The sequence below is a fragment of the Doryrhamphus excisus genome, linkage group LG4, assembly GCF_037039965.1.
Source record: "Doryrhamphus excisus strain RoL-2023G ecotype Guam linkage group LG4, RoL_Dexc_Guam_v1.1, whole genome shotgun sequence".
NCBI classification, from domain to species: domain Eukaryota; kingdom Metazoa; phylum Chordata; class Actinopteri; order Syngnathiformes; family Syngnathidae; genus Doryrhamphus; species Doryrhamphus excisus.
The window spans coordinates 18,460,262-18,485,660 of record NC_136360.1 but is presented as its reverse complement, the minus strand read 5'-3'; the positions used below and the strand labels follow the sequence as shown (position 1 = coordinate 18,485,660).

The following is a 25,399-nucleotide window of genomic DNA, read 5'->3' as shown; positions in this document are numbered from 1 at the left end:
AATAAAGCGTGATAAAGTGAAGCTGGGAAATTTGAAGCATGGAGTGGCGAGGGAGTACTCTTAACTTAATTTCTTTAATTAGTATGAGAAAGTGAGAAGGAAAACATCTGCTTTTGACCACATGGTCATTTATTCATTCATTCACGGCTTGGCATTATATACTGTAAGTATACGACAAAATAGATTTAGTACAGTAAGAGGTGCATTTATTTTTTTCACAGTTATATTTTAGATATACACTACCGTTTAAAAGTCTGGGATCACTTGGAAATTTTTTGGGCCAGATATGGCTTTTTCTTGGCAGTCCTGCTATGAAGTCCAGTATCCTGAAGTCGCCGCTTCACTGTTGATACTGACACTGGTGTTTGACGGCTACTATTTAGTGCAGCTGCCAGGTGACGACCTGTGAGGTGTCTTTGTCTTAAACTACACACTCTCAGGTATTTGTCTTCTTACACATGCATTGTTTTTCTGTCCTTGTTAGACCCAGTTTGTGCTGCTCTCTGAAGGGAGTATTTAACAGCATGGTGAGAGATTTTAGTTTTGGTTTAGATTTTTAGATGGCTTTTCTAATCATCTATTAGCCTTATAAAATGATGAACTTGGATTAGCAGCCATACCAGGAGATTGATGCAGAGGACTGACAGTTGTTGATAGTAGGCCTCTATGCAAAAATGTACATCCTTCTTTGAAAATCATCTCATTCATTTTCATTGTTTGTGAAATTGATAACAATGTTTGTGAAATGCATGAAAATGTGTTTTTCTTTGGTAAACAAAGAAATTTGCAAGTGATCCCAAACTTTTGAGCGGTAGTGTAAGTCTAAGTTCAATGTAAGTTCAATGCATTGAATTGAATTCGTGTTTAATAATGCCTACACAGTCAAATGCATTGTATGCAAAGGAAACCTTCCACTTTCCATAAAGCTCATTAATAATCTCATAAATACATTACCTTTAATATTGCCCAACTCAATTTCGACCTGCTGGCATCAGTTAGACATTTTGTGAAGAATTACAACAATTATCGAGTGCAAAACATTGTCTTTATTACCCAGGGTTGCTGACATGTGTTTAATTAAAACAAATAAAGGATGATAAGCTTCAGCATCCAACAAAATGAACTGCATGGTGAGATGCAGAGTAACGTAATAACATTGTCTCATTGGCTTTTAAATACAGTACATAGTGTACATGGAGGATAATAGTCATATTAAAAATCATTACGTGTGCAACTACACATGGACTGTGACAGGATTAATTCTGCTGCTATGTAGTAAACAGACATTGAATGACTGTTTTCTTTAAGATTTACTGATTGTTAGTTCACAGTTCAGCCTCTGTTTACGTCTTGACTTTCCCGAGTTCCATTCTAATAAATCATGAATATACACATTTGGGTGACGAAACTAAGCAACGATGAAGTCCTCCTAAAACATACCGGCCATGTAGCCAAAACACTGTCACATAGAGATACATTGTTGTCAAAAATGATTATACACGCATCACCGAGCTGGAACATTCCAGTGGTTATCATATCCCTTTATTATTATAAACACGGCCTCTGCGGTTGCGTTGGAGTACATCCAACATTCACAACAATGCTACCATGAATACCAACGAGTGCACTTCAAAGAATTCCCTCGTGATCGTATAGAAACTTGCTTGAAAAGTGCTAGCTAATGAAAAAAGATGAACACAAATATAATCAAAAATGTTTTAAGCTGATTTCAAATACGTTGAGCATTTCCCTGAAGTTCTGTGCATGTACCATTTTGAAGACACATTCGGGAAAAGGATGGGGATGCTAGTAACCTAGGAAAACCCATTTATTTTTTCCAAAATCATTTTTTTCCATTTTTTTAAATTTTTATTCAAGTTTTTTTTTTTAACTTTTACACCTATTTCACCAGCATAGACTGTGTACTTTTATGGTAGTGAAAAAACAGTCCGCTAATTAAATGCAAAAATCCTTACATTTATTGATGCAAAACATTTTTCTGCCAAATATTTCAGCTAACTTGTCTAATAGGATGTCACCCTCACCACTAGGGATGCTCTGATCAGGGTTTTATGCTGCCCATTCCGGAACTGATCAACTAGGACTGAAATCGGTAACGATCACATGGATTAATTAGTTGTACATTTTTCAATGTATTTATTAACGGGTTGTTGTGAACCTTGAAAACTCAAAGCAGTTTCCATTGCATGTGTTGACAGTTGAGTTTCACAGGATTGCTTTGTTTTTGGCAACAGTCAGTCAGTCGTCAGCCGGCTTTTGTGATCAGCGTTGAACGACATTTAGAACGGAAATCAAATGATACTGATCGGTTGGAGCATCCCTGCTCTGCACACGAACATTAATGCTTATGCTTGTGGTTAAGAAAAGACTATGTGTTCGAAACCGCATTCTGCCTACTACATACTTCCATGCCCATACTATCCACACTCCATACTGCAGACCCAATCCATCAAACAGTATGCAAAGCGTTTACATTACAGTGTACTACATGATAACCCACAATGCATTGCGCTCCTACCCGATTTCTTACCTGATTTCACTTTAGCGCTAAACTATTTAAAAACATCACTTTATTGAGATTTTTTTATTATATCAGGCAATGAAGTGGCCGTTTAGATCTCGAGTGTGCCAGTTATTTGTCCAAATACCAACCGTTTACAATTTTGTTCGGACGAATTCTGCAAATTTAAGCTAGCCGAAGTTAGCAACGCACTTTCCGTTATTTTCACAAAATAAACCACCCCCTTACTTTTCTCATAGAAAAAAAACACAGTGATAAATCACTGCTTTTACTTTGAAAACAAGAAGCGAACCAACTTGCAATATATCCTGCTTGACACTGCCGTTTGGTCCATCCTGCTGCTCAGTGTTCAGCCAACGTTTTCTTTTTTTCGTGGTGACGTCATGTTGCATTGCATCCTGGGTAATTTGAGTGTGAGTAGTAAGCTGATGATACGTACATACTCAAAAATCGCATGCTGCCAGTTTAGACACACTGCATACTCAAAAAGTTAGTATGAGTAGTAGGTAAGTACGCGGTTTCGAACACAGCCAAGTCACTAATGCAATTCCAGTTGTGTTATTAATGGAAGATATATTTTATAACACGCTCATTTGCTTATTGTGCATGTTGAGAATGTCTGTGGACAGCAAGAATAAACATGTCTTTTTTAGCGTCATAATTTCCCCGAGAACTTGCACAGCGACAGCTTGTTTGTGTTAACAAGCAGTAAAACACAACACGTTGTCAGCACACTCATACAGCCCGAGTCGCACACACACAGCCACACTAGCATGCTCTGCTAAACTAAGCTAAGCTCCATAAGCTCCAATGGTTACCATAGTAAGTGTCAATATAGTGATATATATAGCACATCATGACTGGTTCAAGACTCTTCATCCTTGTATTTAGCAAACATCAACTGCTTGTATTGTTTCTTGAATTGGCTCATCGTTGTGCATTGTTTGATTTCCTTACTCAATCCATTCCATAGTTTGATTCCGCATACGTAAATGCTAGGGCTTTTTAACATAGTCCTAGCATATAAGTGTTTCAAATTTCCCTGAGATCATATTTCTCCTCTCTTGTGGAGACGTATTGGATGACATTTTTAGGTAATTGGTTATTTTTAGCCTTATGCATTATTTTAGCTGTTTGAAGATGAACTATTTGAACTATTTGTGATTTTAGAAATAAGGAGTTAGTATGTTCTGTATAGGCGGCATTATGAATTATCCTTACTGACCTTTTTTGCAGTACATTTAGTGAGTGAAGATTAAGGTTTCATTCACAGTGTCATTTTCCCATGGGATTCCACATTTGACAGTAGTTTCAGTTTTTATTGGCCAATTTCACGATTCCGTCAGTGATTCCCTTTTTGGCACAAAAGTTGGCAACCATATCGAGTTATTTTTCTGCCAAATCCACCAGGTGGTGGCACTGTTATTAAATCCCCAAGGTTTTTACTGTACGTTGGATTCCATCCATCCATTTTCTATCCCGCTTATCCTCACTATTGAAAATTCAAGCATGGCTGTCTTTGGTGACTTTTGGCTTAATTATGGCTTACATATTTATACTGCCAATTTTAAGACAACACAAGCAAAAATGACATGCTTGGCAAATGAAAAGGAAGTACAGAAAATTAACTGTTCACTTGTTGCAACTCTTCCGAGAGCAATATCTGAAAATGGGTACTTTGCCTGAACAAAGCAACAATTCATCTACCAATGAAATGAAATGAAAATGTAGAAATAAAGAAAAAAAAAAAAACTTCAATGTTTTTATGTCGCATGAAAGATCTAAAAAAGGTTATCACTTCATCTCCTTGTGTGAGTTCATGGCTCATTACTGCCCTTATGTGCTACAACTTAAAATGTCCATGTGGAAAATACTTGAAGATAATATCTCCAGAGGGAGTCGTACATTAATGTAATAAGGAACCGGTCACAGAAGCTGCCCCCACAAGTTCTCCATCTGAGCTCTCTGTCTGTGAGAATTTAGACCGACAATTATGCTTTTGCATTTACAGGTGTTCCTTAGGTTATGAACAAGGTCAGTTCCGTTACGTTCGGAAGTTAAGTTTTTGGGGAAGGGGAACTCATTTTTAAGACATAACACTTAAGTCACTCACACTGTACACAGAAGTATTAAAAACACTAAATTCAAGAACTAAATGAAATTGTCATTTAAGAAATACTTACATTTATCCCGGTGACGTAATGGGAGGAGGAAGCAGAAGTCTATTGAGTTATCAAAGCCAGTTTCACAGGAGCCGATCCTTTAACATGTTCAAGGATACTGAATTGACCTGGTAGTTTGTCACATGACCTGGCATGGTTTGACCGACAGTAGCCATTTTTGTTTTTTGTGGAAATAAGGTTGTTGATCGATGACCTCCTCATCATCCTTACAACATCAGGGTAAACGTCACTATACTATCTTTATCCTTTATCCTAAGTTTGTGGACCAAAATGAATTTTTTGTCCACCAAGCGAGGATCACCTGCATTTTGCAATTTGACCTTACATGGGCCGTAATGTCAGGACAAGGTTTGCAAACATAATATGACTCTTGACTCAGAGTCCAACTGCTGGACATCCATCCGTCATAAAACAGTCATCAACATTAGCTGAATGGTGTCATTATGTTTTTGTGCTTCCATTAGAGTAATATATCATCACTCACAAATCATCATGGACAACATTATCTTGATGTTAATGCCCATATGGAATTTATAGATGTATCAGTCACTCGTCGGGCTTCTGTAACGTTTTTCCCGAAAGAGAGAACAGCACAATGCATTACACCTCAATATCGCAGAGGCTAGGCAGGTTTATGTGTCTTTACGATAGGAATTCTACTTTACCTACACTACCGCTCAAAAGTTTGAGATCACTAGGATTTTTTTTGGGCCAGTCTGAGATACGGCTTTTTCTCGGCAGTCCTGCTTATGAAGTCCAGCATCCTGAAGTCACCGCTTCACTGTTGATACTGACACTGGTGTTTGACGGCTACTATTTAGTGCCTCTGCCAGGTGACGACCTGTGAGGCGTCTTTGTCTTAAACTACACACTCTCAGATATTTGTGCAGCGTTTTTCTGTCCTTGTTAGACCCAGTTTGTGCTGCTCTCTGAAGGGAGTAGTTAACAGCATGGTAAGAGATTTTAGTTTTAGTTTAGATTTTTAGATGGCTTTTCTAATCATCTATTAGCCTTATAAAATGATGAACTTGGATTAGCAGCCATACCAGGAGATTGATGCAGAGGACTGACAGTTGTTGATAGTAGGCCTCTATGCAAAAATGTACATCCTTCTTTGAAAATCATCTCATTCATTTTCATTGTTTGTGAAATGGATCAAAATGTTTGTGAAATGCATGAAAATGTGTTTTTCTTTGGAAAACAAAGAAATTTGCAAGTGATCCCAAACTTTTGACCGGTAGTGGATATACATGTTCTACAATACTCACAGGGAAGACAAATGCAGATGTACTGAAAATCATTGATCCTGAACTGGTGGGTTATGACTAGGCAGGGGCCAGGTTATCGGTTTCAATGTATACCAAGTGGGCAATTTGACTTAACCAACTTAACCCTTAAATATAAGATATTTGAAAGTTTTTAAATTTCCACAAATGAGGTTGAATCTTGCAGTTGAGAGACCCTGCTGCAAATGATTTGATTTGTTTACTGCAACTATACCCCCACCTATTTAGTTTCAGCACTATTGGGCAGTTCAAAACCACAGATTTGATAAACCGCTTGCAAAAGCATCACAGGAAGAAGTATGGAGTAAGATGTACTAGTACGAGGAAGAGAACTGAGACCTGTCATTCAGTCATTCAATCCGCTGCTGTTTAGGAAGAGCAACCAACCTCGACTGCCCTCCTGAACTACATTTCTTTTTGCACCTTCAACAAATGTAGTGAGCAAGAGGCTCTCCAGCACAGCCTCCATTGTTATTGATGAAAGGAAGAGCAGACTTAAGAGGGCAGACACTGTGCTATTGGACATTTTCAAATGCTGTTATTTATGTTATAATTATCGGCCATGATAAATGCAAAGTATGTCATTCTACAATTCCTTTTTCATTTGCTTTAAGACTCAGACTTCAACTTTTGCATAATGTTTCACTTTATTCTATTTTATGTCGAGTCTGTGAGAAGGTGCCGCTGGGTCTGGTGACCAAACAAAAATGCTGTTCAGAGCTATGTATGTGCGTCTAAAGTTTCAATGCTCAGCTTTAATGGGCATGGTGTTTTTTTTAAGGTATGTATTGAGTAAAGTATTATTTTAACAAGAAAAACAATACAAATATCAATAAATATAAAACGACACTACCGCTCAAAAGTTTGGGACCACTTGAAAATTTATTTTTCATGCATTTCACAAATATTTGTATTCATTTCACAAACAATTAAAATGAATCAGATGATTTTCAAAGAAGGGTGTATATTTTTGCATAGAGGCCTACTATCAACAACTGTCAGTCCTCTGCATCAATCTCCTGGTATGGCTGCTAATCCAAGTTCATCATTTTATAAGGCTAATAGATGATTAGAAAATCTAAACTAAAACTAAAATCTCTTACCATGCTGTTAACTACTCCTGTCAGAGAGCAGCACAAACTGGGTCTAACAAGGACAGAAAAATGATGCAAAAAATATACTTTTTAATTTTTGTGGAATTTTCTGAAATTCATCTACTATTTAAAGAAGATGCTTTGGTAGAAATATTTAATTCTTTAATTTCATCTGGACCTTTTATGGTTATATACACTACCGCTCAAAAGTTTGGGATCACTTCCAAATTTCTTTTTTTTCCAAAGTAAAACAAATTTTCCTGCATTTCACAAACATTTTTTTTCCATTTCACAAACATTTGTATCCATTTCACAAACAATGAAAATGAATTAGATGATTTTCAAAGAAGGATGTACATTTTTGCATAGAGGCTCAACAACTGTCAGTCCTCTGCATCAATCTCCTGGACAAACTGGGTCTAACATGGACAGAAAAACGCTGCACAAGTGTGCAAGAAGACAAATATCTGAGAGTGTGTAGTTTAAGACAAAGACGCCTCACAGGTCGTCACCTGGCAGCTGCACTAAGTAGTATCCGTCAAACACCAGTGTCAGTATCAACAGTGAAGCGGCCACTTCAGGATGCTGGACTTCATAGCTGGACTGCCAAGAAAAAGCCCAAAAAATTCCAAGTGATCCGAAATTTTTGAGCGGTAATGTAAATAGATATAAATAATGTAAAATAAATGAAATGCAGTGTCCATACACTATCTGCATCGGACATGGAGAAATGGTATCGGGCCATGCCCAGTAATAAGACATACTTTCTTTGGACTCGTATTCAGCAACGCTAACTAACACGGTTTGGACCCCTCCCCTCGTAACCTCTGCTTGGATCCCGGAGACAGAGAGAGGCCAGGCCTGACCTACATGCTGTAAGGAGGACTCTTGCTCCATTGTTAGTGTGTACTGGTGGGGAATTGAGGTCTTTTCTGTCAGGAGGTGATCCGTTGAAGCCGCAGACTATTTCAGCAAAGCCCAGAAAAAACGAAATGAGAGAAAGCTACAGAGTGCAAGCTGTGTGAGTGGGGGTGGTGTTGAGCCAAGCACTATTCGGCTCACGTCTATCTTGCTCCACGTGTGCTTGTGTATTGCGCTTGTGGGTTGGTGACATTGCTGTGAGTCCGTGTGTGTCCATGTGGGCGACGGGGCTTGACTGACAGGCCTAATTCACACAACACTATGGATCTCCATACATCATCGGCGGGTGCCAAAAAGGAACAATATATTGTATCCTGTAAAGACTAAAAGATCTTGGCTTCTGTATGTATGGGGTTTCTATTGCAGCTTGAGGTTTGTGAGGTGTATTGCTGCTATGATGGATGATATAGTTACACAACTCACCTTCTCGATGGGGGGTGTCCTATCATGCCGTCAAGGTCAGTGGTTATGAGGCTTATAAAAGAATGGCAACCTTGTGAATTTACTAAAACATACCTTACGGTACATTGCATCCAACACCGATGGCATTATATGTTGGCCTGCCAAGTATCAATAAGCCATCGGGTCAAGGCGGTAAAAGAAAAATGTACACAGTTACGTACATTCGCATGGTTCAACGGGAGGCCACACGCTTGTGGCAATACTGCAAACAACATCAGAGTTTGAACATTTTTGCTTTTAAATTATATCTATATGCCTCTAAAGTTGAATACAGTTGTCTTTAGTTTTTACGTAAAGCTAAAGCATTTCTGTCCAGATCGACAGCCCTGGAGTGGTCCTACCTTGTCTTGAGCATGGAATGATGAAGCCTGATTGGATGAGAGGGAAACATCCTCTGCTTCATTACATCATGCTGGAAAACCCGGTATGGAATAATGTCAGACTAGAGCTGTCCTATCTGGTCTTTGAACATGAACAGATGGAGCCTGAGAAGGGGAACCTCTTCGAAGACAACCTGAATTGCCCATTGCGACTCATCCGGGCAAGCTTCATCACATCATGCTCAGACGCTAGGAAGGTGTCTAGGTTAGTCAGACTAGAGCTGTCCTATCCATCTTTGGGCATAAAGTGGGCTAGACTCGATGACAACTGGACTATTCAGGTTTCTTAGAAGAGCTTTCTCCTCTCATTTGAACAGGTTTCACCATGCCATGCTCAAAGAGCAGATAGGACAGCTTTTGAACAACTAGATAAGTCAGACTTTTCTTTCTAGTCTATCTTGTCTTTCAGAAGGTGAAGAGGGGGAATCCAAGACAAATTGAATACTCCTGTTGTGATCTCATCACAGGCTTCATCATGTCATGCTCAAAGACTAGATAGGACAGCTCTGGTCTGACTAATCTAGTTGTTCAAGAGCTGTATTATCCGGTCTTTGAGCATGACATGATGAAGCATGTGATGAGATCATTGGTTTCATCCCCCTCTTCATCGGTTTATGCTCAAAGACTAGGTAGGACAGCTCTCGTCTGTCTAATCGAGACATGCTAAAAGACTATGTTCTGTCTAGGACAGCTCTAGTCTGACTAATCTAGTTGTTCAAGAGCTGTCTCTCTAGTCTGACTAATCTAGTTGTTCAAGAGCTGTCCTATCTAGTCTTTGAGCATGACATGATGAAGCCTGTGATGAGATCACAACAGGAGTATTCAATTTGACACCTCTCGTCTGACTAATCTAGACATGCTAAAAGACGGTTCTGTGATCTCATCACAGGCTTCATCATGTCATGCTCAAAGACTGGATAGGAAAGCTTTAGTCTGACTACACTAGTTTTTTCAAGAGCTGTCCTATCTAGTCTTTGAGCATGACATGATGAAGCCTGTGAAGCCTGAGAAGGCTTCATCATGTCATGGTCGAGACCAGATAGGGCTGTCCTATCTAGTTTTTGACCATGACATGATGAAGCCTGTGAAGCCTGATGAAGGCTTCATCATGTCATGGTCAAAAACTAGATAGGACAGCTCTATCTGGTCTTTGAGCATGACATGATGAAGCCTGTGAAGCCTGATGAAGGCTTCATCATGTCATGTCCTATCTAGTTTTTGACCATGACATGATGAAGCCTGTGAAGCCTGATGAAGGCTTCATCATGTCATGCTCAAAGACTAGATAGGACAGGTCTAGTCTGACTAATCTAGTTGTTCAAGAGCTATGTAGACTATGTAGTCTGACTACTCTAGTTGTTCAAGAGCTGTCCTATCTGGTCTTTGAGCATGACATGATGAAGCCTGTGATGAGATCACAACAGGAGTATTCAATTTGTCTTGGATTCCCCCTTTTCATCAGTTTATGCTCAAAGACTAGGTAGGACAGCTCTTGTCTGACAAATGTAGACATGCTAAAAGACCATTTAGGACAGCACTAGAGCAGCGTAGACTAGTCAGACTTTACTTTTACTAGAGCTGCCTTGCCGAGTATTTGAACATGAAGTGGCAATGAATGGATCTCCACTGGACTATTTAGGGTTCCTTAGAAGAAATTCCCCCTCATTCGAGCAGCCTTCATCAGTTCATGTTCAAATACTAGATAGGACTGCTGTAGTCTGACTAGTTTAGGCAGCTCTGTAAATCACAATATTGTCCGAGCAGGCTTCATCGATTTATGTTCAGGATAGGACAGCTTTGGTCTGACAAGTCTAGGCAGTTCTCCGGCTGCCCTACCTAGTCTTTGAGAATGGAACCAACAAATTTTACTTCCCTAAACTCAGGACAAATTGCAGGTTGACCTGTGGCTTGGAAGTGATTGTTTTTCATCCTTACAGATTACACTGTGTGTGAACCGGGCAAATGGCCGCTTGCTTCCGGCTTAATTGTGACTAAAACTGAGAGTGGGAATTCGCCTCCCCTCTTTGTCCGTGGGCAGTAGATAAAAGATTCCGAGGCCTTAATACCAAAATAGCCTCATCATGACCTCAGCAGAAATGAGCATATAGCTTGGGCAGCTAAATCCACTTATTTCCCTGCCACATTCTGGGTGCAAGAAAAGCAGTCTGTTATGAGATCAAAGCCGCAACAAGATATTGCCAGCCATACAACGCAGTAACATTTTAAAAATTATTCATTTCACCTACGGGTGTGTTGATTTCATCTCTCCATGATGCATTTTTGCTTTTCACGTGCACATAAGATATAAGCAACCAGTACTACACTTGGAAGAATCACAGTGGAAGTGAACATGTCTTGTTGTCAAGGATCATTAAATACTGACTTTCCAAGAAGCTAGAACAGCTAATTAGTCTGTATTTCATCAATGGGACGAACAAATATGCAATTCCACAACTTCCATTGATTGATTTTTTGTTGATTTTCTAACCTAGTCAATTGACCTACATGCAGTGTCTTATTTCAATCATTGTGCAATGCAATTAAACATTGTGGTATTTGCTTGTGTACATCATATAGCAGTGCACAAATTGGGACAAGAGGAAGCTGATGACATCGGGAGTTGCTGTAAATGGCTCGTTTCCTACTTAGTTACGTAACTGAACCCCGAGATGATAGCCACAAAAAGCATCAGATCTCCGCATCAGACACACAATCCTAAACTGTGTTTAAAAATAGATTCCATAAAGCTCACATTTTCTCAGAGTGGAAGTCATTTATAAAAGTTATCGACTGAGCTGTTGCAGTAAACCTGTTAAATACTTTCTCCTACCAAAGAAGATGCTTTCAAGCCCACAGGCTCTGAGGACATAGTCTTTCATAGTTATATGTATAATATATAGAATTGTTTTTTATTCAGCTATTGTGTTTATATTTATGCAGTGTGGAATAAATGTATTTTATCCATCTCAAGGAGTCCAAGGTTCTGGAATAGGAGCAGAAAGCCATTCTCTCATATCTTATAGAGAGCATGTCAATGGAAAAACCCATTATGTTTGCCTTCAGGCACGCTCCAGTTTAACACCGTTCTTGTTTAATGGGGTTATTCAGCAAACCTTGCAGCCATTTTCATCTAATTGCATGTTTTATAAATTGATAAAGACAAATTAGCACAGGTTGCAGCATGTATATTCTTGCAGCACAATAATTATCCAATCAGAGGAGTTGGGATGACTTTACTTCTTATCAACCGTTTTATCCTCAGCCAGGATTACCAAGCATGCCAACTGTGTTCATCAGGATTCCATTTGTGTTGTGTTCTTTGTTGTGTTCTGTGAAGGGAAAATCTGCTGCTGGTTCCGAAGTAGATGAGCGAAAGAAAGGTGCAATTTATCTCATCCTGCTAACACCAAGAACTATTTGTCTGGCGTAGTGACGCAGTGCCTCTTGCCACAACCGAGCGGTAACGGGCCCACCCCAAAACAATGCGATAGGACACCAATCACCAGTCTAAACAAACATATGAACAACCAAATGATCTGTAAAGTATTAGCCCACATTCCATGTTTTCATCATACGCAGCTATAGGGACTGTGTTGTGATATTAAGTACTATGTGCGACAAATATATGGTAATGGTAATGATTTTATTTCATTTCAACATGCATCAGATTACAATTGAGTGCATCCCATAATCAGTTCACAGTTCCACATGTCCAAAAGGAGTAGGAAGAAGCAAAGCTTATTAAATCCTACCCTCCATCTGGTACTTTTACATTTGTTCACTTCCTGCTATCCCAATATAATTGAAATTATTTATTTTATTTTGTATTTTTATTAATTTCTTTTGATTTTTAATTTTTTTAAACTTTTTATTTTTATTTTTATTTTTATTTTTATTTTTATTTTTATTTTTATTTTAGATAATGTACCAAAGTACAAGGTGATATGACCATACAATGACATAATGGCTACCATAGTAACTGTCTACATAAAAATATTGTATTTTAACAAATAATCAGAATTAGGCATCATAACCAGCAGTGTTTTTGTGTACTCGTTTCTCAACCCAGCCCTTGCGCAATATGCTTTTTTTGGACATAATGGGTACCATAGTAAGTGTCAATATAGTGATATATATAGCACATCATGACTGGTTCAAGACTCTTCATCCTTGTATTTAGCAAACATCAACTGCTTGTATTGTTTCTTGAATTGGCTCATCGTTGTGCATTGTTTGATTTCCTTACTCAATCCATTCCATAGTTTGATTCCACATACTGAAATGCTATGGCTTTTTAACATAGTCCGAGCATATAAGTGTTTCAAATGTACTTCTTCCCTGAGATCATATTTCTCCTCTCTTGTAGAGAAGTATACCAATCAATGTCATAGTGACTTACTCCATAAGTAGTTGTCCGCCTGGTTCAGCTGGTGTGGGACGTCTTTTCCAGTTTATTTTGGGTAGTTAGGGTTTGTTAGCACTATTTTTTTTTATGTGTTGTGATGCGAACTCTTGGAACAATGTCCTCCACAAAGCCTTTCCATTGCTGGTAACACTGTATGGGAAGCTCTCCATTTGCACCACCAAGTCACGGCGGTGTAATGACTTGCTCGTCTCCTACGAAGTTTCACTCTCTCAGGTTCAAAAAGATAAGGTTCTTGGTTCTCATTTGTCCAAAAGTAGTTGTCGGCGGTGGCTGTCACAAATTCTGCCATGATTAGTAGCAGAAAACAGGCACGTGATTGATTGGATGGAAGTAGCTCGAGATTTGAAATCAATGCACCAAGGAAAGAAGTTCCTGGTAATATTTAAAATGATCAAAATACTGTTAGTATTGCATGTTGAATGTACCAGTTGCTACATAGCCACAGCATGCATATAAAACCATAAAACGTTGTTTGAGTTTTTTTTTTGTATTTGAAATAGATGTGCCCAATCTTCGGTACAAGGTACATTATTTAAAAAAAAAACAAAAAAAAAAACAACCTTAAACTGTATTATGGAAAGCAGGAATTGAACAAATGTAACAGTTACTGATTGTAAAAGTACGAGATGGAGGGGTAGGATTTAATAAGCTTTGCTTCTTCCTACTCCTTTTGGACATGTGGAACTGTGAACTGATTATGGGATGTACTCAATTGTAATCTGATGCATGTTCAAATGAAATAAAACCATTGCCATTACCATGATGAGCATTGTTAGCATGATCATGCTAACTGTTTTTCTCTCTTTAGAACACACAGAAACGGGATGTTCATGTCTTTCATAAGGATTGTGCATGATAGGCACAATTCCTAGAAATATCCTGTTTTCTAAGTAGAATTGTCACCATGCAATATGTAACATTCAAGCACAACCTCATGGAAAACCACTTTGTTTCTTCAGTTTCTTGTTCATTTTATGGACAAATAGAATGATGACAACAAAAGTATCTCATAAGAGTTACCTTTTCGGAAGTACAATGTGAGAATATTAGTGATTTTTTTTAGGGAAAAATCAAGAAAACCATGCAAGTTGCCTTAAAACAATTGCCTGAATCCGTGCATTGTAGACCAGAGCAGGTACTTTGCAGCGGAACAGAGGCATATGTCTTCAAACAGCTCATTACGGACGCGTGCCATGTCAGTAATGAGCAGTATGAGCTGGTAATAATGCCCAGGGAAAGGACGGGTAGTGGGTTTCTCAGCTGTGTGTCTTTCTTGCACTATTATTTCACCATTATTATCCTGGTTATCAAGATGCGAACATTTGAATGCTGACTTAATGACCCTGTTCATTGAGACGTTCTCCCACTGTTTGCTATTGCTGCTGGAATGGTAGAGAAAAATCAGGACTTCTTCAGTCTTGCGATAAGCTTTTGTATAACTAAATTATGGTTGTTTATGTTTGGGTGCCAATCTGGTGCCATTGCCAGAACGTTTGAAAAATTTCAGTCAATTGGTTGGCTGAGCTTAGCATGAGGAGTTTTGCTAGGATTTAAATTTGTTTTGTCATTACTGAGATAAAGCTGGAGCACATCTAAATAAAACAGAGATCACGGCGTTGCTTGTTTATAAAATCAGAAATTGCCATGGTTGGATTATTTAGTTTTATTTAGGCATCCGTAATGCAAGACCTATTCTGCAATTATATTTGGAGTTCATTGCAAGATGCCCCCCCTCCCGTCTCAACAATGGGATTCTCTACAGAACATTTCGTTTTGAAAAGAACTGCCTCACGCCTCACACAAGAGTTCCTTCATTTAGCGCCAGCTAATTATGCTGAACATCATGCTTAATAACAGTCATCGGCAACTGGCAAGTGTTGAAATGACAATGGATTAAGCACAGCCATTATGCATCTGAATGCATGTCTTTCTTGCCATAATTGTTGTAGACCAACATGTAAAAAATGTGAAATATTATACATATGTAAATGTTCCTATCCATCACCTTGTGTAAATCAGGGCTGTGGACATATTGCTTAAATGTGTTGTATGTCGTGATACAGACTGTGTTTTGGTCCATTGTTGTGAAGAGGGAGCTGGTAATTCTAAAGTAATTCTAAAATCATTCCACACAATTCCATAAATTCCAAAAAAAAGAAGCAACTGCAGATAGAATTTAGATAAATTATTTTCAGTATATATACAGTTGAAGAAAGCCTGGATTGAATCATTGCCAAAGTTGGGGGTTGTCGCACATTTTCTGGAAACTGAAACGCATCCTCACCATGTTTAGTCCTGGACTAGACTCCGGGCACTCGCAGAAGACCACTGAGCTTCTCAGAGTCCGAGGTACTAGTTCATGTGGCTCTAACATATCAGAGATGTACTTTGGTTTAAGTTCATGAAAAGACTTGTACACAAGCACAGCTGTTTTAAAGTATATTCTCTGAGAGGCAGGAAGACCTGAATTCTGGACTAATATGGTCATATGTCCTGGTTATAGTAAGGTTTCATTTTCCAGTTAAAATGAACCACTTTTTAGTTCCCACCTTGATGGAGTAAACAGTTTTGGTTGAGAAGAAAAACTTGACAAAATACGGTCTAGAACAACATTTTTCACGTAGTCGGGAAAGACTGAGCTGAAAACTTTTGACAACATGTTGGAGTGTGTCTGTGGATTTGATCTGAAGATTTTTGTCCAATCATTCAGAAAAAAACCCCAAAAACAAACATTTGTTAGATTTGAGGACTTCCTCGCTGATTTTGACTGACGTCACCGCGTTTGCCATCATATGAACCATAATAACTGAAGTAATTACTCACGCAAACTGCTACTGCAATCGTTCCGTGATCATGATGACATGTTCACTTGGTCACAGGTCCGTAAAGGGCCACTGGTTCCCGATCCAGACCGAGGTCTGCCATTTGATGGCTGTTGTAGTTCATTCCAAATGACTTCAGTGACTTTGACTTGTGTACTTTCAGCCTCTCTGAAGCATTGGTCAATGGACCAAACCCATGTGTTTTTGAAAACAATTTAGACCCTTATTTTGGAAAACTTTGAGCAAAAGCTTAGAACTTTATGCACTTCATCCAAAGCTTTGTTCAGTCTGTTTGATAACAAAATCAAAAAAAGTCAATAAGCAAGTATCCCCATGCATAAAACATCAACACAAAAAGAGATTCTGTCTCCCACTGTAATTTACCCGGCAGATAAATACAAAACAGACACAACTCTAGACTGAATAATCTGTCTCAAAATTGTCCTCTGTTCATCATTTCCTTTAAATTACTTGGTGAAGTCTACCATGCATGCATCCATGCCAGTCAGAGCTTTGGTCTTTTTGACTACTTCCTGAAAACTGTATGCCACTGTTTACAACCCTGAAGAAATGGGATTTTTTTTTTTTTTTTACTCTGTTCACCACCACTCTACTGAGTGAAGGGTGCCACATTCTGTGCCTTGCTGGACTCGAGGTAAATAAGGACCTCTCAAAATGTTTTACTCCCCGTTGGCTGCCATCAAGAAGTGGGTTGCTGACGTCTGTCTGACCGCTGTCCTCAGGTTAACCCACTTTGCCCCAACAGCAGTTAGCTTAACTAAGGACTTTTTGGTGCTTGCAAGTACACCGGCTGTGAATAAGAAGCAACATAACATGAATGCCTGTATTCACCCAAAAATCGGGATCCTGCCATACAAAATTGCAAAGGAAATATAATTTTTTTTTGTTGTTTGACATTAGTTCTCTGAAAAAACACCAAAACCCAAAACCAAAACATCTTTCATGAGCTGAACTAAGAGAAAGAAACAGTGGCATTTTGTTGTAGCCAGCCTAAAACACCCAATGCTAACCATCACCCTCCCAACCCTAACATACAGGAGTCTGTATTATGCCATATTTCTGTCTCATTTTCTCTGAAATATGAGTGTCAAGGTGACTATAGGGGTGTTATATCATATCAAGAAGGCTCTAATGATGTTATAGAACATATTTAGAAAACAGTAAACAGTTTTTTTGTGCTGTAAATATGAAAATATTTGATATTAAGCTTTGAATTAGGTTTCATAATGTCTCCGGCTCGGTACTGAAGTACCAAGTTCTTTCACCCACTCGTCAGAACCCACATCGATAGGCTGGTAAAACAAGTCCCTGAAGCTAACACATAAGCACAAGTAGGGCATGTAAAATATGACGGCACCCAGAGGAGCCCAGAGTATTTATTCCAATATTTGCAGATGACTGAAAACAGTTAACTACCGTGGCCATTGCTTATTTCTCTTTGTCAGGATGATAAATGCGGTCGCACTTCTCGGACTGTGCCGAGGTTCCATCGTCCTTTGACAATGAAGGATTGTCCATTTGTGCCATGAACAGAGCACATCAACACGGTGAATAAGTACCCGCGGGAATGCAATAACAAACAACCCTATGTGTTCCTGGCACTTTTTAAAAGCCATTTTACATTGCATTGCATGGAGACCCGTGACTCGCACCTTTACATGTCATCTTATCGCCACACAACTCCAGTATATTGGAACAGTTGTAGCTTTTCTCCCGTACGCTTTGCTTCTACACTCGGACATAATTTGTGTAATCTCAGGGGTCCTGTGTAAGCATTAGACAAACATATTTTTTTCCTACTTGGGATTTAACCTGTTATGAAGCGGAACCAACTAATCAGTAAGCGCTTAGCGCTCCTGGCAAGCAGGCAGCGAGTGTCTCTACCCACCACCCAGCCTTGACCTATCCCCCTCGCTTCACTTCCCTCGCACCCCCTGGCGCATTGCCAAGGCTGACCTGTCACTTGGGTGTTGAATGGTGGGGGTAAACTGCAGCCGAGTTTCCAACCAGGCACTGATAAAACACACCACCTTCAAACCAGTGAAACAACAATATGCTCTGTTGCTGGCTTTTCACTGGAACCTCTAAGGTCAAACATCCTTTCTGTAATGGTAATGGTTTAATTTCATTTGAACATGCATCAGATTACAATTGAGTGCATCCCATAATCAGTTCCCAGTTCCACATGTCCAAAAGGAGTAGGAAGAAGCAAAGCTTATTAAATCCTACCCCTCCGTCTGGTACTTTTACAATCAGTAACTGTTACATTTGTTCACTTCCTGCTTTCCCAATATAGTTTAAGGTTGTTAAGGTCGTACCGAAGTACGAGGTGATATGACCATACAATTTAGATTTCAAAACTATTTTTACCATTAGGATTTGCTCAAACCAAATCAAATACAATGGCAGCTATTCACAGGAGTTGCGTTCCGGGATCAACATCACTCGCTAATTGTACTGCAAATTTGGATTTGGCAGAAAAATAACACAATATGGTTGCCAACTTTTGTGCCAAAAAAGGAATCACTGACGGAATCGTGAAATTGGCCAATAAAAACTGAAACTACTGTTAAATGTAGAATCCCATGGGAAAATGACACTGTGAATGAAACATTAATCTTCACCTTTTTTTGCTAAATGTACTGCAAAAAAAGTCAGTCAGGATAATTCATAATGCAGCCGACAGAGAACATACTAACTCCTTATTTTTAAAATCACAAATACTTAAACTTGCTGATATAGTTCATCTTTGAACAGCTAAAATAATGCATAAGACTAAAAATAACCGATTAGCTAAAAATGTCATCAATACTTCTCTACAAGAGAGGAGAAATATGATCTCAGGGAAGAAGTACATTTGAAACACTTCTATGCTAGGACTACGTTAAAAAGCCCTAGCATTTCAGTATGTGCAATCAACTATGGAATGGATTGAGTAAGGAAATCAAACAATGAGCCAATTCAAGAAACAATACAAGCAGTTGATTGCTAAATACAAGGAAATACAAGGAATCTTGAACCAGTCATGATGTGCTTTACGTATATATCACTATATTGACACTTACTATGGTACCCATTATGTCATTGTATGGTCATATCACCTCGTACTTTGGTACGTGACAAAAAATAAAAAAAATTAAACTATATTAGGAAAGCAGGAAGTGAACAAATGTAACAGTTACTGATTGTAAAAGTACCACATGGAGGGGTAGGATTTAATAAGCTTTGCTTCTTCCTACTCCTTTTGGACATGTGAAATACCACATGTCCAATACCATTACCATAACATGCCAAAAGTATGCAAGTAACTGATACTTCCATAAAAGTTTCTCATTTTTATGCACGGCTCACTCGTCCCCCTCCAAACCCTCCTGGTAGTTTGACGTGGACATTCTCCTCCAATCCGGATCACCATTTGCAATCAGCCATACACAGTTTGAGTTAAAGCCTTGATGTACTCTGGTGCGATGTAGTATCCGTCCAGTTGATCGTTCCACCTCCAGGTTTAATCTTTAGAGGTCTATTTTTAGCAAACTGTTGGTTCAATGTCAAATGAAAATTTTGGACGGTAGAGTACCCTGACCCACTTTATATTCATGCCATTTTCAATTACAGACTATAGTACCTCACCCTGCCGTACGGGATGTGTGTGCACTCATTCACCCGTTTGAAACGCTACGTGTGCAAACACGGGCACTGGAAAAAGAAGACAGGAAAAGGAGAGTTTGACAGCGAGTGTAGGATTAGGTGGACCTGTACACAGATGGCTGCGGGAAGCAGATGTCCCAGTTGAGCTGTCCAGGGTAGTCCCTGCCAGAGCCGAAACAGTGACAGAAGTATGTAGAGCAAAAAGGCTACCTCGGAACGGGTGGCAAGATTTAGGCAAACAGATGCTAAAGCACACATGCTCAGAAATGTCACCAGGATTACTTCAAAATGGTTGGGAAAAACCACATGTCCTCTTTACATGGGAATTTGGAATACCACCAAGGATTGCAAAATTAACTTTATGTGATGCGGTTTGTGTTTGTGATGTAATATTATGATATATTTTCATTACATTAGGGATTAATTTGCTCTCATTATATTGATGAAAAATGTTTATCCGCAAATATCTGGAGGACAATATATCATCCAGCCAAAATTGTCATAATCATCACAGTCCTACTTTTATAGCAGTATATACGTATTTACGATAGTAGGGCCTTATGAAATTTGTTTTATTTTTTCCGAAATGTGTATATTTTTATTGTTTTTTCAGTTTTTTTGAATTCAATGTTTTCATATTTTCGGTTTGGGGTTTTTTGTGTGTTTTTGCGAGGCTTCTTATGCTGTTTTTGCGGTGATGCTTCGGATACGCAACAGGGTTGGTCGGTTGGTTTGGACCGATATCTGATATCAGCCTTGAATCAGGATACCATACCCCTATACGGTGACATTTTGAGCATAATCCTCTCTCTTGGGAAATTGGGCCGCATGGCAGTTTTACGAACCTTTATATAATTATGTGAGGATGTGCTGTAGTCTACTGTTAGATAATTGCTCACCGTCTTTATGACTAAGGCCACATTTTATCTTCTCATATTTTTCAACCATTAATTTGTAAGGGGCATTCACGTTTATTCACATGAATTTATTCAGTGCACCACAAAGTCCTTAAAATACATAATTTCATCACATTTAAAAACTATACAACTGCAATTGTTTCCAAACCCTTGCTCTATAAAGAAAGTCAGACAGCTCACTTTCATTCACCGCAGCAATCTGAACCTTTTTATTAAAGGTTTGTTGCAAATAAAGTCGTGGTGGCTTTCTCATCATTTTTGTTAATCACACAGTTATTGGTAAGGATGAGCATTTGAACACATCTTGAAGGAATTGGGGCAACATGGAGTGCAGTACTGCCTGAAACCAGCAGTGGTACTGTTGATAAAGTCTTAGTCTTGAAGAACAATGACAATCTGATGTCATTTATTGGCTTCATCCAGGAAGGGGTTAGTGCAGTAATCGGTGTTCATATTCCTCCTGGCCGGTTCGCCATCACTTTTGAATGAGTTTGTATGAGTATAGTCAAAAGGTGTTGATTTCAAGTTCTGATGTCATTTATTGGCTTTATCCAGGAAGGGGTTAGTATAGTAATTGGTTTTTCATATTCCTCCTGGTCGGTTCACCATCACTTTTGAAAGAGTTTGTTAGTTTGTATGAGTATAGTCAAAAGGTGTTGGTTTCAAGTTCTGATGTCATTTATTGGCTTCATCCAGGAAGGGTAATTGGTACAGTAATTGGTTGTTCATATTCCTCCTGGTCGGTTCGCCATCACTTTTGAAAGAGTTTGTTAGTTTGTATGAGTATAGTCAAAAGGTGTTGGTTTCAAGTTCTGATGTCATTTATTGGCTTCATCCAGGAAGGGTAATTGGTACAGTAATTGGTTGTTCATATTCCTCCTGGTCGGTTCGCCATCACTTTTGAATGAGTTTGTGAGTTTGGATGAGTATAATCAAAAGGTGTTGGTTTCAAGTTCTGATGTCATTTATTGGGTTCATCCAGGAAGGAGTTAGTACAGTAATTGTTTGTTCTTATTCCTCCTGGTCGGTTCGCCATCACTTGTGAATGAGTTTGTTAGTTTGTATGAGGATAGTCAAAAGGTGTTGGTTTCAAGTTCTGATGTCATTCACTGGCTTCATCCAGGAAGGGGTTAGTACAGTAATTGTTTGTTCATATTCCTCCTGGCTGGTTCGCCATCACTTTTGAATGAGTTTGTTAGTTTGTATGAGGATAGTCAAAAGGTGTTGGTTTCAAGTTCTGATGTCATTCATTGGCTTCATCCAGGAAGGGGTTAGTACAGTAATTGGTTGTTCATATTCCTCCTGGTTGGTTCGCCATCACTTTTGATTGAGTTTGTATGAGTATAGTCAAAAGGTGTTGGTTTCAAGTTCGGCTGTGTGGGATTATTACAGGAAGAGGTTCAGATGTGCCCCAGAGGCCACAGTCAACAGGATTATTTTGGAGATTAAGAGTCTAGTGCGCCGTACCTTTGCTACACACCATGACGGCACATCCCCATTGTCCACTATTATTTTCCAAAATATGAAGACATCATCCTTTGCTTATGCTAATGTAACAGAACACCTTCCAAAAAGATGAATTCAAATCGTATATTTACAGAGCAGTGTGCTCCTTGACAGTTTCATGCTTCTGGAAATGCATGAAAAGAAAGCAATACAGATATATGTCTAGAAAATGCCATAAACTGTAAACGTGTATTAATGTCTCTCATTTTATTCCTCAGGAAGAAAGGCTTATTAAATTTCATTTAGCTGCACCCAGTGGATGGCTAGCTACATTACGGGTAATTGAATTTGGGCATTTTAGCTGTCATAGTTATTTTGCCAACCCCTTAATGTGTAATGATATTCCTTTTTAAATCATAGACAAGTAAGATGCACAAACTAACTGTTCATATTGATTCTCTCGTCTTGTCTAGGGCAGGGGTGTCCAAAGTGCGGGCTGGGGACCAATTGCGGACAGCCAAGAAATTGCATTCTTTCACTTTTCTAGCCGATTACTCGATTAATCGAAACCACTAGCTTCAGATTAATCAAGGAAATTATGGTGGATTTGGTTATTGAATGATGTCGGATTTACATTGCAATAAAACTGTTTGGCAACTTCCTCCTGCCAGCAAGCAGGGTTTAATTATTGCATCTGTTCATTGTTTTAAATAGGTTTAGACAAAACCAATGAATATAATATGCCCGCCCTGCTGTTGTTGTGTTATGATTAAAAGGGCTATCATCATTTTCAGTTCACATAAAGGAGTGCAACAAAAAAAAAAAACACTCCCATTTTCTTATTTGACACTATTATGTGTATACTTACTGGGGTTTGGATTAATGATGTATTTACCAGTCAATCTCAATCCTTGCAACATTGCTGTTCTTTCCTAAGATGATCTCAAAAAGCCTGCATGAATAAGAATCAATTAGCTTGTGTTAGGATGTCAGATTGTCTAAGAATAGATGTTCAGAGCTTGTGGAATAATTACCCTAGTCCCCTTTAAACCAAAGAGAAAATGTGAGATGTTTTATCCTGAAAGTCCTTTAATTTGTATTTGCTTTGTTTGTATATTGCAAAAGAAGTAATCCAAACGTGATACTCATTTTTCAGTACAGCAAATGTATTTGTTGTAGAAGCTTCATTACGTGTCAATACACAAACATTATAATGATATGAAATATTGCCAAACGCACAAAAGCAATATTTAATCTCCTAAACTAGATAAATAACTCATGCATAATGAAATAGGATGGGAAATCCTTCAGAGTACTATTTAGTATGAAATGTTGAACAACCAAAATGTGCCCCTTCATTGGATTTGCTGACAATAGCAATAGAACTACAGTGACACCTCCAGAAACTGAAACTTTTTTACTAATATGTTAAAATACAACCATTTATTACATGCAATACCGCATGAGAACTGAGTGGATCATTTTCATCAAAACCTAATCATATGGAAATGAAGGCTGACTGCACAGTGGTGCCTTGGTTTTCGGTATTCATTTGTTCCAAAACGTTAAAGACCAAAACATGTAAAAACCCAATCACTTTTGTCCAGTACAACAAAATACAACAATTTGTAATTTGCAATATTTCCAAGGCATACGGAAACCATGGCATTTGAAAACTGAGTTTTGACTGTACAGTGGTAACTCGGTTTCCGTTATTAAAACAAGGCCATAGAAACTGGAGTGGTCACATTCAGCAACACCAGACACAATGGCTCAATCTATGTAAAAAAAATGGCCTCATTTGACACACGTTTGTGAAAAGGTGTATAAATACTTGCACAGGGATGACACATTGGTGAGAGATTGCAAAAGCCGTGATAACGGTAATCATTTCTGGAGGGATACTTCAGAAGCTTAACACTGATAAGCAGACAGTGAATGAATATCAAGGACGAGCCAATCAAGATGAAGAAAAATGTCAAGTACAGATTCAGGCAGGTTCAAATATACTGCAGCCATCCTTATTAATCCATTCTTTTCTCATGGTAATTTATACCAATGTTCAATGTGGAAGGTGGGTTGGATCACCTTTTTTGTTAGAAGTCACCTGGGAAGATTGAAGAATTTGATTTTGAAGTGCTACTTGCACCAAGTATCTTTAATGCTGTGTTTATAGTATCTACAGCTGCAACGATTAATAGATGACATAATTTAATAGATTAACTCATTTAATCCCAGTCAATTTTCAAATCCTCCCTTCTCCATTTTTGATGATTTTGACTATTTTTTAAGGCACACAGAATATTGTGTTGTTTGCTGTAAAGACATGGTATATGGTAATGGTAAAAGTAATGGTTTAATTTCATTTGAACATGCATCAGATTACAATTGAGTGCATCCCATAATCAGTTCACAGTTCCACATGTCCAAAAGGAGTAGGAAGAAGCAAAGCTGATTAAATCTCCTCCATCTGGTACTTTTACAATCAGTAAGCGTTACATTTGTTCACTTCCTGCTTTCCGAAATAAAGTTTAAGGTTGTTTTTTTTTGTTTTTTTATTTTTAAATTTTTTGTCCCACACCTCGTTTTTAAAAATAAAGTATATCACCTTATACTTCGGTACGGGACAAAAAATTAAAAAAATAAAAAAAAAAAACAAACTATATTAGGAAAGCAGGAAGTGAACAAATGTAACAGTTACTAATTGTTGTAAAAGTACCAAATGGAAGGGTAGGGTTTAATAAGCTTTGCTTCTTCCTACTCCTTTTGGACTTGTGGAACTGTGAACTGATTATGGGATGCACTCAATTGTAATCTGACGCATGTTGAAATGAAATATACATATCCTATATATATATATATATATATATATATATATCAACAGAAACATCAGAAAAGAAAACAGCTTGTTTATACCTTTTTCTGTTTTTTAGTCATCAGCAGTAGAACATAGGAAAGTTTCAGCAAAATATTAATTCTCAGCAAAGAAAGGGAAAAAAAGTGACGATACATTTGCAGCATCAACTTTCACTTTGACACAAATTTAGCCATATACGTACAACATTTAGCCAAAATGTCTAAAAATGCTACATTGTAAACAACACAAAAAATTGTTGCTACATGAAAATAACATTTTTTTTTATAAATATAACATGAACTGAACTGTGTATGTGTTAAAATTCCTCTTCCATGCATAACCTCCTTCACGCAACAGGGCGAGATGTCTTTTCACTTCCTGTTTGCTGTGCTGC

General features: G+C 38.3%; 1 protein-coding gene across 2 annotated transcripts in view; it reads left to right on the top strand.

Annotated features, from left to right (window-relative positions):
• Positions 1–25,399, top strand: part of negr1 (neuronal growth regulator 1) — a 193,005-nt gene that overhangs the window by 17,888 nt on the left and 149,718 nt on the right. The gene's annotated exons all lie outside the window — the stretch shown is intronic.